This window comes from Muscardinus avellanarius (genome assembly GCF_963383645.1).
Source record: "Muscardinus avellanarius genome assembly, chromosome: 2".
NCBI classification, from domain to species: domain Eukaryota; kingdom Metazoa; phylum Chordata; class Mammalia; order Rodentia; family Gliridae; genus Muscardinus; species Muscardinus avellanarius.
The window spans coordinates 138,578,646-138,588,425 of record NC_137787.1 but is presented as its reverse complement, the minus strand read 5'-3'; the positions used below and the strand labels follow the sequence as shown (position 1 = coordinate 138,588,425).

At 38.8% G+C, this 9,780-nt stretch overlaps 1 pseudogene across 1 annotated transcript; it reads left to right on the top strand.

Annotated features, from left to right (window-relative positions):
• Positions 1-458: 458 nt before the first annotated feature.
• On the top strand, positions 459-1,230 carry LOC308258826 (general transcription factor IIH subunit 3-like; annotated as a pseudogene). Its single transcript has one exon. The product of its transcript is annotated as a general transcription factor IIH subunit 3-like (transcript).
• The last annotated feature ends 8,550 nt before the right edge of the window (positions 1,231-9,780 follow it).

Genomic DNA, 9,780 nt, shown 5'->3' with positions numbered 1-9,780 from the left:
CTCTGCCTTAGATGTGTAGTTTCTTGACCCTACATGAGATCAGAGATGACAGCTTTAAAGATAAATGTAAATAATCAATGGATGGACTTGAGAATCAGGAATTTAGATGGGTTAAAAAGAATTTCTAGAGCCAGGAATGGTGGTGCACACTTGTAATCCCAGCATTCGAGAGGCTCAGACAGGACGATTGTGGTTTGCAGACCACTTCAGCTACTTAGCGAAGCCCTTTGCAACTCAGTGAGACCCTGAATAAAAAATAGGGCTGGGGGTGTAGTCAAAGGTAGAATGCCCCTCGGTTCCATCCCCAGCACCACAAAAGAAGAAAGAAAGAAAAGAAAGGAAGGAAGGAAGGAAGGAAGGAAGGAAGAAAGAAAGAAAGAAAGAAAGAAAGAAAGAAAGAAAGAAAGAAAGAAAAAGAATTTATATAGGGCTGTGCCAAGAAGAAGTGTCAGGTCACCATGGTTTCAGACAAAATTGAGTTGAATCTTTTGGTTATCATAATCGATTCCAGCCCAATTTGGTGGGGAAAGCAAGCATTAAAGGAATCTCAGTTCACCTTATCCAAATGCATGGATGCCGTGATGGTGTTGGGAAATTCCCATTTATTCATGAATCATTCCAACAAGCTGGCCATGATAGCAAGTCACATTCAGAAAAGTCGATTCTTATATCTTGGAAAGACTGGCAGACTGGGAGACTTCTTCGGAGGCTCTGCCAGCCCTCCTTCCAAACCAAATCCCTCAGGGAGCAAAGACAGAAAATGAGAGCTTCTAACAACAGCGAATGAAGTGATTGTCAAAGAGATTAAAGATCTAATGCCCAAAAGTTACATAAAGGGTGAACACAGAGAAACTGCTGATAGGATCCCTGGCCAGAGCTCTCTGCTACATTCATCAAATGAACAAGGAAGTTAAAGATACTCAGGAGATGAAATCAAGAATATTGGTGATTAAGGCTGCAGAAGACAGCACACTATACGACTTGAACTTCATGATCACAGAAGTGGAATATTTTGATCAGTGACTGCGTATTAGACTCCGATTCAAGACTCCTCCAGCAGGCTTGTGACATCACAGGAGGACTGTACCTGAAGGTGCTGCAGATGCCTTCCATGGTACAATATCTATTGTGGGTTTTTCTTCCTGATTTGTACCAGTGGTCACAGTTGTTCCTCCCGACCCCATCCACATAGACTACAGGGATGTTTGCTTCTATGCTAAAATCTCATAGAATCAGCTATGTGTGCTTAGCTATATTCTGTAGTTTCAGCCCTATCTGTCCTTAAAGGCTCTTCTGTACTGGAGCAGAAGAAAAAGAAACAAAGTGTCATCGTGGTGAAAAATATTTTCTTCCAGGTGCACTGGCCTAGGCAAGATACTGAAGGCTGAGGCAAGTCTAAAGCCAGCCTGGGCAATTTAAGGAGATGCTGTCTCAAAAAAAGGGGGGAAGGGTGGGTTGGGGATATAGCTCTCTGATAGAGTTCCACTGGATTAAATCTACAGTATAGCAAAAAAGGAAAAAAAAAAGAAATTATGTGGCAAAATCTTTGTTGGGAAGGATAAAAAAAAAAAAAAAACCCCAAACAACAACACATATGTTTAGCTGGACGTGGTAGCGCACACTTGTAATCCAAGCATTAGGGAGGCTGAGACAGAGGAGGATTGCAGGTTCACAGCCTGCCTCAGCTACTTAGGCTCTTTGCAACTCAGTGAGACCCTGCCTCAAAATAAAGAATAAAAGATAGGGCTGGATAGCAGGGCGTGGTGGCGCACACTTGTAATCCCAGCATTCGGGAGGCTGAGATAGGATCACGGTTTGCAGACAGCCACAGCTACTTAGTGAGGCCCTCTGCAACTCAGTGAGACCCGGTTTCAAAATAAAGAATAAAAAGCAGGGCAAGGGGTGTAGCTCAGGGGTTGAATGCCCCTGGGTTCCATCCCCAGACCTAAAAAAAAAAAAAAAAAAAAAAAAATTAGGGCTGGGGATGTAGCTCAGAGGTAGAATGCTACTGGGTTTCATCCCCAGTACCTCAAAACAAAACAAAACAAAACAAAACATATGTTTAAGTTTTTGTTTTTAAAGCCTATTGCACCCAGTATTCCCAGGCAGTCTCCCATTCAAGTACTAACAAGGCCTGGCCTTGTTTAGCTTCTAAGATCACACAAGATCATATGTGTCAGGATAGTTATTTATATATTGAATTTCTTAGAGGAATATTTTCTAAACATTATTCTCATCCTGTGCTTCTAGTGAACTAACTTGTTTGAGGGTGTCATTCTATGCAATATATCCTAAAGTCTTCTCTGACTGCTGTTTATACAGAAAGTGGGAAGAGGAGGAACCCACACATATAAATTTTTTTTAATGGAATGCTCATTTGTCAAAGCCACCCTATCACCTAAATCTAGGTCTTTACTGTAAAATGTATGGTGTGTAGAATTTGCCATCTTTGTCACTTTTTAGTGACTGTTTATGGAGTCATAACATCAATCAAGAATGAACATCTTACTTTTTTTGTGGTACTGGGGTTGGAACCAAGGGGCATTCTACCTCTGAACTATACCTCTAGCCCTATTTTTTTATTCTTTATTTTGAAACAGGATCTCACCAAGTTGCAAAGGGCCTCACTAAGTAACTGTGGCTGTCTGTGAACCACAATCCTCTGGTCTTAGCCTCCCAAGTACTGGGATTACAAGCATGCACCACCAGGCCCAGCTTGAACATGCCCAGCTGAATCTTATTTTGAATTAATACTTCCCTTCAACAACAGTCAAATTAAATTCTTATTGTCCAAGTTGAGATTGACCTTCAGATATTAGTGGATGTTTATTCTTTTGTCTAATGTCAGTACATGTTTGGGCAAAGTTATCCAAATATTAAATTTTCACCAAGTAACTGCAGAATCTAATTTTTTTTTTTTTTTTTTTTTTTTAGTACTGGGGATGGAGCCCAGTGGCTTTCTACTTCCAGGCCTTACTCCCAGACCTATTTTATATTTTATTTGGAAAAAAGGTCTCACTAAATTGATGAGACTCTCACTAAGTAGCTGAGGCTGACTTCAAACCTGCGCAATCCCCCTATCTCAGCTGCCGTGTACTGGGATTACAAGCGCACACCATCATGCCTGGCCAGAATCTGATTTTAAACGAGTAAGAACAGGCACAGGAGGCTGATAACCAGTTTTTCTTCATAAACAGTTGTGTGAGATGCTTATTTGTGAAAGTCAATGTCCACATTCTGAAGGGAAGTTTTGGAGAAAACAAATTCTGCTATTTATTATTCTCAGATAGTGTTTGTCAGTTTTTAATTGGAGGAAAAAGATGAATATTGAAGGACTATTTACTAGACTCTGTGAGCTAAATACTGAAAACTTTCATAAGTTTTAACTACTACTTGCAATTTTAACAATGAGTTTATTTTCCTATTTCATGTTTTCCTTGAAATTAGCAAAAGTCCTTTTAAGTTCTGGCATAGCATAGGAAGGTTTAATGAATGGTGACTAGTCTGGTTTCTTTTTTGAAAATATCTCGACTCAAACCCATTTGTGTGCAAAATTTTGCATATAAATAGGATTCAAGTTTTCTCTTGAGACTGTCTCAGAAGCTGAGTCTTACTTAAATATTTTGATGTTAACATACTTTTAGGTGGATTTGCAATTTTGTTAAGAAATACACAAAGGTTTTGGTGATCACTTTGCAAGTATTTGTTTATCCTTACATTGAAGAATTGGCGTGTCTTTTAAAAATAATATTTCACATTTCATAGACTAAGTATAATGGAAATCATTACTTGAAGTCTGGGAAATAAAGTATCATAGGTCTATGGTGAGTAGTTTCAAGCAAGCTAGTAGAGGCTTTATTATTGCTTGTTCACTTGCATATATTTAGCTCTAAGTATTTATGATTTATGTAAATTAGTACGATAAAATAAAACTTTAAAAAGATTTGTATCTAAAAAACTGTAATTAAGTGGTAAAGAACTCAAACCATAAAATGCTAACTCTGTCCTTAGGTTTAATTGTGGTAAAACTGACATAAATATCAGTACATTTAAGCATTCCACAGGCTGATACTCATTATAAACATATAAAGATTCATTTCTGTGAAGATGAGACATACAGGTTTTTTTGTTGTTTTGTTTTGTTTTTTGCGGGTCTGGGGATAGAATCCAGGGGCATTTAACTTCTGAAATACACCCCCTGCCCTATTTTGTATTCTTTATTTTGAAACTGGGTCTCACTGAGTTGCAGAGGGCCTCACTAAGTAGCTGAGGCTGTCCGCGAACTGCAATCCTCCAGTCTCAGTCTCTTGAATGCTGGGATTACAAGTTGTGCGCCACCACGCCCGGCTGACATACAGGTTTTCAAGTCATTGATTAAAATATGAATTTAGGGTCAGATAATTTATAAGTTGAACAGAAACTGTAGCTGATTTGAACCTGAAATTCAAGAGTAGTAAATCATGTGGTACCAGACTGTTGAGGGACAGAGGGCTGACAGGCCAGACACAGAAGTCAGAGGTCACTCCCTGAGCCCTGGTGCGTGAAGAGCAGCAGCTGCCTGTGGGAGTCCTCGGCCTTGTATTCAGGCTAAGTTTAGCACGTCTTTCTCCTTTCAGTTCCCCGTTGCTTTGACTATGACTGGTCACGTTCTTAAGTTCTTTGCATATTCTGCCTAATAAACTAGCTCATAGCAGATTACTCTGCTCAGAAGGACCTCCACCCTTGCTTGTGCTTTGAGAAGACTCTGTGGCACCAGGTGTCCCTTTACATGGGTTACGTGCTGTGCATGCCTGATGTGTATTGCTGACATGGATTAAAGAGTTCTTGGTATTTCTGTATGATATAAATATGCTGCAGAGCCGCATAATAAACACCTGTTGTGCTTCCAAGCCTCAGGTCCCTGTGTCCTTCTGTGTGTGAGTGTGTGTGTGTTGTGGTACTGGGGATGAAACCCAGGGGCCTTCTATCTCCGGGCTCTACTCCCAGACCTATTTTATATTTTATTTGGAAACAAGGTTCACTAAGCTGCTGAGAGCCTCACTAAGTAGCTGAGACTGGCTTCGAAACTGTGCAATCCTCCTATCTCAGCCTCCCAAGTGCTGAGATTACAAGCATGCGCCACCACGCCCAGCCCAGTGTCTTTCTTTACTGTCTTCTTTTTCCTCACTCTCCATTCCTCAGTCCCGACCCCCTTGAGGGGTCACCACACCAGACTATATGTATTTTAAATCCTTTAGCACAGCTCCTTATGAATTCATATCAGTCCTTGTGTTATAGCTACCAGTGAAATGTGAAAGCTATATACATAAGCATATACATATACACATTATATACATATATAAACAACATTGTATGTCAAAAGTGAGTTACAGATATATTTACTATTTATAATATGCATACAAATATACATATAAAGCACATTCATCTCTACACATAGAGCAAGAATGATACTTGGAAAGGTCATAGTCTAGTCTGACACATCCATGTCAAAGTGCCTTTGACATGGTTTCTAACTGGTCATTAGATGAGATAAGAGGAATGTATATCAACAAACTGGGGGGTGAATTTAAAATAAACTACACACCAAAGGTGGCTACTTAGGGGTTCAGGTTTAGTAGTAAACAACTAGTCATTCCAGTTTTTTAGAACTGAAATATTTACTAGAACCATATAAAGCATAATTTCTAGATAGTATGACATGTTAGATTTGAAATAACTGACTTACATGTGGAGTTTTAAAGGATTAATCAATTTTTAAGTCAAAGAATAATTATAACTGGTTGGAACTAAATAGTCCTATGGTGTCTTACTGTGTACCTTTGAATCCTTTAGCAAAGCTTCATCTGAGACGGAAACAATACTCTCCAGCAGACCAAATAGCTCACTGTAAGATATAAATGAATAAACATAGGTGTATATGCACCTATATGCACACATACTTGCACACAACATGAAAAGATTGAGATTGGGATATTCACTGCAGGAGCATCCATGGGAATTTAGAATTCCCTTGAGGCTCTTCCTTCCTTCCTTCCTTCCTTCCTTCCTTCCTTCCTTCCTTTCTTTCTTTCTTTCTTTCTTTCTTTCTTTCTTTCTTTCTTTCGTTCTTTCTTTCTTTCTTTCGTACTGGGGATGGAACCCAGGGGCCCTCTACCTCTGGGCTACACTCCCAGACCTATTTTATATAATATTTGGAGACAGGGTCTCTTAAGCCAGCTGAGGCTGGCGTTGAATCTGCGTGATCCTCCTGTCTCCACCTCCCAAGCGCGGGGATTACAAGCGTGTGCCACCACGCCCGGCCTAAGCTTCTGATTTTTTAAGATTGATTTTGTATCCATATACTTTGCTGAATTTGTTGATCAGTTCTATAAACCTTTTGGTTGAGTTTGTTGGGTTTTCTAAATATGGTATCATGCCCCCTGCAAATAGTGAAAGTTTGAGTTCTTCTTTTCCTATTTGTACTCGTTTGATTTCCTTTTCTTGCCTTATTGCTCTGAGTAGAGTCTCTAGTACTATATTGAAGAGAGGTGGTGATAATGGACATCCTTGTCTCGTTCCAGTTTTTAGGGGGAATTCTTGAAGTTTTTCCCCATTTAATATGATGTTGGCGGTGGGCTTATTATAGATTGCCTTAATAATGTTGAGATATGTTCCTTCTATTCCAATTCTCTGCAGTGTTTTTATCATAAATGGATGTTGAATTTTATCAAATGTTTTTTCAGCATCTATTGAAATGATCATGTGATTTTTGTCTTTGACTCTGTTTATATGGTGAATTACATGAATTGATTTTTGTATATTGAACCAGCCTTGCATCCCTGGGATGAACCCTACCTGGTCATGGTGTATGCTTTTCTTGATGTGGTTTTAAATGCATGTTGCTAGTATTTTGTTTAATAGTTTTGCATCCAAGTTCATCAGAGATATAGGCCTGTAGTTTTCCTTCCTTGAACTGTCTTTATTCGGTTTGGGTATTAGTGTGATGTTGGCTTCATAGAATGTTTTTGGGAGAATCCCAGTTTTTTCTATTTCGTGAAATAGTTTGAGGAGTATTAGGGTTAGCTCTTCTTTAAAGGTTTTCTAGAATTCACTTGGGAAACCATCTGGTCCTGGGCTTTTCTTTGATGGTAAGCTCTTTATTGCTATTTCAATCTCTTTGATTGTTATTGGTTGGTTTAAGTGTTCTATATCTTTTGGACTCAGTTTAGGAAGGTTGTATTTATCTAGGAAGTTTTTTTTTTTTTTTTTTTTTTTTAGTTAGGTTGGCTAGTGGTTTATCAATCTTGTTAATTTTTTCAAGAAACCAGCTTTTGGTTTTGTTGATTTTCTGTGTTGATTTTTTATTCTCTATTTCATTAATTTCTGCTCTAATTTTAATAATTTCCTGTCTTCTGCTGGCTTTGGGGTTCAATTGTTCCTTCTTTTCAAGGTCTTTGAGGTGTGTCATTAGGCTATTTATTTGAAGATTTTCTGTTTTTCTTATGTGAGCACTCAGTGCTATAAATTTTCCTCTTAATACTGCCTTCAAAGTGTCCCAGAGGTTCTGATATGTTGTATTTTTTTTTCATTTGTTTCTAGAAATTTCTTGATTTCACCTCTTACATCTTCTATGACCCATTCTTCATTCAGAAGTGTGTTGTTGGCCGGGCGTGGTGGCGCACGCTTGTAATCCCCACGCTTGGGAGGCGGAGACAGGAGGATCGCACAGGTTCGAAGCCAGCCGCGCTGGCGTAAGAGACCCTGTTTCAAAAATATAAAATAGGTCTGGGAGTGTAGCCCGGAGGAAGAAGGGCTTCCAGGAACCCCAGTACCACCAAAAAAAAAAAAAAAAAAAAAAAGAAGTGTGTTGTTCCGTCTCTACATGTTTATGTTGTTTCTCTGGGTCTTCTTATAGTTGATTTCTAGTTTCATTCCATTATAGTCTGAAATGACACAGGGAAGTATGTAACATTTTTAAAATTTGCTAGTGCTCATTTTGTTTCCCACGATGTGATCTATTTTGGAGAAGGTTCCGTGAGCAGCTGAGAAAAATGTAAACTCTGCTGTAGCTGAGTGAAATATTCTATTCTATATGTGTCCAACAGGTCCATTTGGTTAATGGTGTTCTTTAGTTCTGAGGCATCTTTACTGACCCTTTGTCTGGAAGGTCGGTCTAGATTATGAGAGGTGTGTTGAAATCTCCCGGTATTATTGTGTTGGGATTAATGTGTGACTTCATGTCAGAAAGAGTTTGATTTATGAAAGTAGCTGCACCTATGGTTGGGGCATAGATGTTGATGTTATTTCCTCTTGCTGGATTATTCCTTTTACCAGTAAAATATGGCCTTTTTTTGTCTCTTCTAATAAGTTTAGGTTTGAAGTCTAACTTGTCTGATATCATAGTTGCTACTCCTGCTTGATTTTAAGTTCCATTAGCATGGATTACCTTGTTCCAGCCCTTTACCTTGAGTTTGTTCCTATCTTTACTTGTAAGGTGTGTTTCTTGTAAGCAGCAAATGTATGGATTCTGGCTTTTAATCCATTTTGCCACTTTATGTCTTTTTATTGGGAGTTGAGGTCATTTACATTCAGTGTGATTATACAGAGATAATTTTTAATTTCCAACATCTTAAGATCTTATTTCTATTTGAGATACTGTTTATTCTTCTTTGCTTAGTTGTCTGCTGGATGGAAAATCTTGTTTCTTTGGTTCTGGCGTGTATTACCTATTTCTTCTTTGCCGTTAATCTCTTTGAGTATTTTCTCTAGCACTGGTTTTGAAGACATAAATTCCTTCAGTTTCTGTTTGTCATGGAAGCTTCTTATTTCCCCATCTAATTTGATAGATAGTTTTGCTGGGTAGGAAATTTTTGGCTGGAAGTTATTTTCTTTCAGAGTTTGGAATATGTTACTCCACGCCCTTCTGTCTCTCGTGACTTGGTTTGGGAAGTCTGGAGTGATTCTAATTGGTTTGCCTCTGAATGTCACTTGGCCTTTTGTTTTGTTTCCTTTAAGATTCTCTCCTTGGCTTCCACATTAGTCATTTTGACAATTATGTGGCATGGGGAACCTCTTCTCTCATCCTGTCTAAAGGGTGTTCTATATGTTTTCTGGACCTGTATATCGACCTCTTGCTCTATGTTTGGAAAATTTTCTGCTATTACTTCCTTGAAGAGATTATTGATCTTTTTGGTGTTACCTTCTTTTCCCTCCTCTATTCCAATTATTTTAGGTTAGCTCTCTTAAAGTGGGCCCATATTTCTTCAATGTCAGATTCCTGCTGTCGGATTTTTTTTTCTAAATTAGAAACTATGCATTCATTTCTGGAGTGATCATCTTCTAGGAGCGAGATTCTATTCTCCATGTGGTCTAATCTGTTGTTTATACTTTGAATTAAGGCCTTTACTTCAGTGATTGCATCCTTTATCTCTTTTAGACTCTCTCTGAATTCTTTTCAAAATACCTCTATTATTTCTACAGTTATTTTCCTGATTTGATCTTCTAGAAATCTCTGAATTTCTGTGTTATCAGGTTCTGATGTTGTGGGGTTGTGGGCATTCATTGCTCCATTGTTATTCCTCTTTCCCATGATTTCGGAAGTTTGTGCCTTCTCTGGGTTCTTCCCTGGGTCACTACGACTTCACTTAAGGTGCTCTGGATCTTGAGTCTGTGGTATCTCAGTCACCACTACTCCTTTACTGGGTTGTTTCACAAAGTCTCAGACCCAGGAATTCAATCTAGGCTGCTTGAGACCATGGGGGTGTCAGGCTGGGCGTTCTCTTGCTGGGGCTGTGACTATGG